The sequence below is a fragment of the Elaeis guineensis genome, chromosome 3 (genome assembly GCF_000442705.2).
Source record: "Elaeis guineensis isolate ETL-2024a chromosome 3, EG11, whole genome shotgun sequence".
Lineage (NCBI taxonomy): Eukaryota > Viridiplantae > Streptophyta > Magnoliopsida > Arecales > Arecaceae > Elaeis > Elaeis guineensis.
The window spans coordinates 9,552,778-9,560,390 of NC_025995.2; the positions used below are offsets into that span (position 1 = coordinate 9,552,778).

A 7,613-nucleotide genomic window follows, 5' to 3' on the forward strand; every position below is an offset into this window, starting at 1 on the left:
GTCCAAGATAAATCATCTCATATGTTGAGTTCATCTCTTTCTTGAATCTTTCAATTCTCTGTTCGTTGTTGCCTGTAATAATAAGGTCATCAACATAAACAGCAACCAATATAATAGAATTATCTTCCTCTTTCTAGTATAAAGTTGGTTTGTTCTCACTCCTTCTGAACTTATTCTTGAGGAAGTGACTGTCTACCTCAGAATACCATGCTCGTGGAGCCTATTTTAGGTCGTACAATGTCATACTCAATTTACAAACTTTCTTCTCTGCTCCAAGAACTTCAAATCCGAGGGGTTGTTGTACATGACTCTTCTTTGATCTCTCCATTCAAAAAGACTGATTTCACATCCATTTGATGAACTTGCTAATTTCTTTGAGCCGCTGAAGCCAATATAAGTCTCACTATCTCTAAACAAGCAACCGAAGTAAAAGTATCAGCATAATCAACTCCAGCCTTTTGTGTGAAACTTCGAGCAGCCAACTAGCTTTATGTCTCTAAACAGTGCCATCTGGATTTAATTTAAGCTTATAAATCTATTTGACACTCACTACTGCTCGATCTTCTAGTTTATCAACCAAAGTCCAAGTTTGATTTTTGTTGATCATGTTGATCTCTTCTTTCATGGCCTGCTATCAAACTTGTTCCTTCATAGCTTCTTTGAATGTGGCAGGTTCAATCAACATCATTTAAAATTGCTTATAAATCTCATGTAGTGATCTGAACCTTCTAGGAGGAGATTCCAAGCTTGAGTTCCTTATAGATGAGCTAGGAGAATCCACTAACGAGCCTGCTCTAAAAGGGGTTCCTACAGGAGTTTCAGTAGGTGACCTCACATAAATATCATCACCCTCCTAGTCTTCAAAAATTATGGCATAGACTCTGATGATGGCCTTGCTGTGTCATTACTCCAAAAGTGATCTTCATCAAAGATCACATCTCGGATCACCATAACCTTTTTGATTTCAAGATCAATTAGACGATAGGCCTTAGACTCAGCCGAATAGCCAACAAATATCATCGTCTTACTTTTTGGATCTAACTTGATTCTCTTCTCTGATGGAACCTGCACAAAAGCAATACATCCGAATATCTCCAACTGCTCCACACTTGGTTTCTAATCGCTCCAAGCCTCCAAAGATGTTCTATCATATGCAGCCTTCATTGGACATCGATTAAGAATATAAACTGTAGTGTTGATAGCCTCCCCCCAGTAACTCTTTGGTAACTTGGTTTGATTAAGTATGGAGGAAGCCATTTCAATAATAGTTCTATTACTCCTCTCTACTACACCGTTTCGTTAAGGTGAATATACAGTTGTCAACTACCTCCTTATACCTTTTTTTTGGTAGAATTCATTAAATTCCATTGATGTAAACTCGCCTCCTTGATCTGATCTTAGAGTCTAAATGTTATATCTACTTTCTACTTCAACTCCAAGGGAAGGGACTTACATTTTGCCACAAATGTCAGTATACACTAATTGAAGAGGGGCTTTTGCATGCCATTTTATTTTGTTAGGAAAAGATACTCTTAAATGCTTGCCTATTACACAGCTCCCACAGACTTCCTTCAGGTCATTAATATAAGAAAGCCCTTGCACATAATTTTTCTCCTTCCAAAGCTTCAAAGATTTGTAATTTAGATGGCCAAATCTTCTATGCCATAGCTCGGATTCATTTTTAGATGCTACTAATCCAGAGTTATTTGTCACAACTTGGAGAGGAAAATATCTCTTCTCTGTCATTTGAGCAGAAATCAGCAATGTTTGATGCTTGTCATATATCAAGCACTTATTTTAGGCAAAAGAAAGAGAATATCCATTTTGCACGAGCTATCTCACACTGAGCAAGTCTACTGCCAGTTTAGGAATATATAACACTTCTTTGATATGCCTGCTTCCTTGCTTGGTTTGAATCTTGATTGTGCCTTTCCTATTGGCTGTTAAGAAAGTCCCATCTCCAATTTATATTTTTGGCTTGATGGATTCATCTAGCTCCATAAACAGACTTCTTTTACCACTCTTATGATTGCTACAGGCACTGTCTAAATGCCATTGTCCTGTAACTTTTGCTTCAGCTATCATAGCGGCAACAAAGAGGAAGTTTTTTTCTTCTACTTCTGTCATCTTGGCCTGTTGTCCTTCTCCTCTCTTCTTCTTTTTACAGTCACGATCTATGTGACCAAATTTTTGGCATAACCGACACTGGGTTTTTTCTTGTACTAGCAATCTTCAATTTTATGATTGCTTCTTCTACAAATTCTACAAGTTGACTACTTGCCTTATGATGCCGGACCACTTCTATCTTGTTTTGCAGAGTTCTTTCTGCATAAAGACTCTAGCTTCTTTCTTTTGTTTTGTATTCTTGATGAAAAAACACTTTCTGCTGGTCTGTTTCTCTTCTAAGTTTTTTGCTCATGCATATGCAAAGAATGCATGAGTTGTTGAACTGTGAGTGTGAACAGATCTTTAGTCTCTTAGATCAAGATTATTGAATCATCATAATTTGGAGGAAGACTTACAAAGATCTTCTCCATAATATGTTGTTCATTAATATTATCTCCTGTAGCCTTCATTTGGTTTATGAGCTCAAATGCTCGAGGAAAGAATTCAGACATAGAGTCTGTCTCCTTCATCTGTAGCATTTCAAACTCTTTACACAATTTTGGTAATCTAAGTGCAAATTGTCTCTTTTCTCCTTGGTATTCAAGGCAAAGACGATCCCAAGCTTCCTTTGATGTAGCTGCATACCTAATTCGAGGAAAAATTGTGGAAGAAACTCTAGCTTGAATACAAGCCAATGGCCGAGCATTTACCATTCTACTCTTATCTAGTTGCTTCTTCGCTTCTTCTGTAGGTTGCACTCTTCTTTCTGGTTCTTAAAATTTAACCTCCACAGCATTCCATATGCCCTTTGCCAACAGAAGAGTTCTCATCTTAATGCACCAGAACTCATAGTTTTCTCCATCAAAAATTGGATAGAGAGAATTCAATGAGTTTGACATCAATAGCTTCTCCATTGTAGATGAAAAACCTGCTCTGATACTATTTTGTTGGAGTAAATATGTACTTTCTTAAGAGTTCTACTATTATTCTTCTGAATGAAAAATAGAGACTTGAGAAATGGATAATAAAATTCACACACTGAAAAAATGATTACAATTGTGAGTATTTATAGACATGAATAGGTACATCCTTTCATGTAGAGTTGCAATGCTTCAATCATTGGTGCATTCCTTCATATAGAGTTGCGAGTTTTTATGAACAGATGTACTATTTTCTGAACAGGCATAATGCTTTTATTTCCAATCTCATTAATATTTAACAGATATGGCCGCTCGTCTTCGAGTAGTTCATCAACGAGCGGCTAGTGGTGGAGGTGATGGGGGTGGGGAAGAGGGTCTGGGATGGGTTCCGTAGCACCATGGTGGAGAAGAAAGTGGTGGCGCCTGGGGCAATCGAGAGGGCAGTGTCCGAATTCATGGAGCCAAGCGGCAATGGGGAGAGTGCGAGGTGGTGGATCAGGGAATACACAGCCATCACGAGGGCGGCAATTGCCGAGGGTGGGTCCACCCATTGTGATCTCGATGGCCTGGTCAACGAGCTCATGGCGATGAGGAATGACTGGCAGAAAGCAAGGCCTGTGTATTGGATACAGTAATTATTGTTCTTACCAAAGTAATAATTGGTGTTTATGGGGTCGATCGAATCCGATGAGTGGAATGGGCCACTAGATGAGCGATAATTGGGTGTTAGTTGTTATTAGCATGATTCTATTACATGTCAGTTCATAATAACTTTTTTTATTAGGATAACTTTATGATTCTAGGGATCACATATTAATCCATAATATTTTTTTTAGAATAAATTAAAAAAAAATTCTGAGGTTTATCTTTATTACATTTTTTATCCAATAGTTTGAAAAATCTGCACTTATCCTGGAATATTATGGCGTTACTAAAAAGCTTCAAGATTTTAAAAAGATAAAATTATCCTCCATAATAACTGAAAAAAAAAAACATGCCTTTTTGATCCTCCATGAACCTTCTAGACCTGATTGTCGCCGACTTAGACTTCTTATCGTCGCTCTGCCACGAGTTCTACATCCCTTGTGTCATGGCGATCTCGTGCATCCTCTCTACCTCCAGTGCTGTCGACTTTCCATCGATCTCACCATCATTACCGTCCGAGCACTAGATCATTGTCTTGCACCACGATCTCTGTGCAATCTCAGACCCCACCACTTCCTCTAACTGGTCCTCCTACTATATTAATGGCCTTGTCCTCCAACTCCACTTCGACCTCCCCATCAATGCCAAGTCCTCTGTGTCGACATCCTTTATAGCCTTCTCGACGGCCTTGGTGTCACCCACCATAATGCCATCATTGCCCAACTCTATGATGAGTTCTACTACATCCCTGTCCTCCTCCCACTCGACTTCTACACCCGCTTCTACCATGGCTTCTACAAGCATTATCTCTAATTGCTCCTCCACTACCTCCTCCCATTTATTTCCTCCTCCCTTGGCAGCCTCTACTTCGATCTCTCCCTCTGGCACTCCTATCTCTTCGCTGACAAGCTCTTCGCCGACCGTCTCACCAAGCTCTCCAAAGGTAAAGCCCAGATTATTCCTCCATTCCCCTTCCCCTTCTTTGAGATCTTCCCCACCATTCCATCCCTTCCTCAATGCCGACCTCATCGACTTCCACACCTTCAACTACACCTCCACTTCCTCTTCTCTACTTCCTCTTCTTCTGCTCCTAATTGCTCGGCCCAACTACTAGTCAAATGAAGCTACATCAGGTACTACGATAGCAACATCACCATCAAAATCCTCCCATTGAGATCGACATGTGCCAGCTTCGTTCCATCATAGCCTCACTAGAGATGGGCGAACAGATCTTGGTGCTCACAAAGAGGTACAAAGACAGGATCATGCTGCTTGGCGTGAACGATATCAATCTATTCAAAGGATCAGATTGAAGTTTCTGATGATGGAGCAACTGTTGGAGGAGCACCCGGAGCTATAGGGCCAGGTGGTGCTACTTCAGATCACCAACCTTGCAAGAAATAGAGGAGGGATATACAGGAGGTATAGGACGATATCCACTCAATCACAAAAAAGATCAACTATCAGTTTGGCCAGCCCAACTGCAAGACCATCACCATTATTGATCGTCTAATGTCCACCCACAAGAAGATAGCTTTTTATGTTATCAAATGCCCAATTTATTTTTTTATTTTTTATTCAAGATCATTTCAGTCATTTTAAAAATTTATTATGATATGATAATTAGATCCAAGTTAATATTAATAAACTACCTAACGGCATGGATTAGATTGTAGGGTTGAATAAAACATAAAGGGTGTTTATATAGCTTTTGTAAATTACTGAATGAAACTGTAATTTCAGTATAATCTTAAAGAAATTTTTGTAATTTATCTTTTCTATATTAGTATCAATTTATATTTTTTCTCTCACTTTCATCTAAGTTTTTCTCTTCTCTTGCATATATTTTAACAATTATGTCATAGGAAGGTTAATCTCTGCATTCCCTTCTTTACCTATGTTTGGAGTGAAAACAGTCCAGAGAACCTTGTCACCTTATAAAATCTTCCTCTGCCAAACAGGGCCTAAACATGTTGTATGGAAGGCTAGATATGTCCAAAGAAATGAATTAGTTGTATGGAAGGCTAGATATGTTCCATGTTGTACACTAAAAATGTTGATATGAAATCTATTGTTAACTTTATTTATTTTTTTTCCATCATTTTCTGCACGTTCTTAGAACGTATAATATAGGATAAGTATAGGGTAGAGGGTGAGTAGTTGCCTCTTCCAAGAGTGGAGAGAGACCTAAAGCGAAATGCAGAGCTACACGGCCAGAGGAAAATTCCTGTTTGGTACAAAATGAACATCCCGATTTGATAAAATACTCAACAAAATAGATGCAGATAACCTTGTGATTCTTTAGCCTGTATCCAATAGTCAGAAAAAATGAACGACTTTGATTCAAGTATAAAGCATCAACCATTATATCCATAGACGTTTGGTAATGCAAAATCTGAGCAAATATAATATCAGAATCATGCCACAGAGCACCTCTACTTACCCCTAGAGTCACCTATCCCATGCTGCAGAGGGGTGAGTATGGTTCACAAATTCTGGTGCAACACACAAGGGTTTGAGTAATGCCACATCAAAAGTGGGCAACTGATTGGCACTTCAGATCTCATTTTTTCCAATTGCCAAGTTAAAATACTGTCCCAAGAGAAGCATCTGTTTGACAATAAACGCACATGTATGCTGTGATCCTGTGATGCAATAATCCAGTGTTTGACATGAATCCTACATAAACCCAGCACCTTATAACTTAGGACAGATGAACGCAGAAGGAAGCTGTATTCCATGCTAATCATATTCCCAATGCTTTAAACTGAATTAACTAAACAGAGATTGCTAATTGAAGCTAGCAGTTTAGTGTAAATATAATTATGAAATAACATAACAGAACCTAGGTCTCGGTGACGGCCTCTTCAAAAGATTCTACAAGAAACTGAGCCAGGCAGCCTGCCTTAGAAAAATAGTACTCGTTGCCACTCTCACTAACTTTTGCTTTCTTCGATTTAAGTGGCCAATACCTTGGCTTAGTTATATCCCCAACAATAGGCTTTAAGTCACTCCACGGATCTTCTACCATGGACTTGTGGTAGTAGTGTTCAGTATCCTGCTGGCCTGAGCCATTATGATGGAAACCACGGCCCTGCACTCCAGTCCGTCGTGGACTACAGTTGCCACTGAATCGCCCACCTTTGCCTCGACCAGAATTTGGATGTGGGCTACCTCTCTTTCCTGGGTTACTCAGATGGCTGCCTCCTTGTCCATGGTGAGGGCTGTAGCCACCACTTATTGGAGTTGAGGGACGGGAGATAGCAGGAGGAACTGCCAGATCTGCTCAAGACACTGGAGCCACTAACTGGAGTTCCTTGACATCCTGTGTAGGGAGCTGAATATTGAATGGGGCTTCTCCAAGAGGTGTTTGGGGAAAATTGGATGAGCCACCAATGGGAGTTCCTTGACATCCTGTGTAGGGAGCTGAATATTGAGGGGGCCTCCGCCAGGAGGTGTTTTTGCGAAAATTGGGATGACCACTAACAGGAGTTCCTTGACACCCTGCATAGGGAGCTGAGCATTGAATGGGGCTTCTCCACAAGGTGCTTTGGGAAAAACTGGGACTGCATTTCATATGAAGTGGAACCTGGAGATTGAGTTGTGTGTAATGGATGAGCAGGACTCATATGACAGTTCCATGGACGGACTGAATAAAGAAACAGTACACGTTTAGAGTCATAATAAATAGAGTTACATTTATTATATCTAATTTTAGAGACAACACATTGAACATAGAGTTTTATTTTGGTATTTTTGATTTTAGAACCAGCAAAAGAAAAAAAGCAATAATAATAATAATATAAAGAGAACAAAATGAACATACAAATAATGACACTACTACATCTCCCTTTTCTAAAATAAACTACATGCAAATCTTGGGTGATACAGGTATCTTACACTCCAAAAATAGAGACACCTAGCCAATTCTTTCAACAAGAT

The 7,613-nt window shown here is 39.4% G+C and overlaps 1 pseudogene; it reads right to left on the reverse strand.

The window, feature by feature from the left end:
• Positions 1-6,284: 6,284 nt before the first annotated feature.
• Positions 6,285-7,103, reverse strand: LOC140856425 (uncharacterized; annotated as a pseudogene).
• Positions 7,104-7,613: the final 510 nt, after the last annotated feature.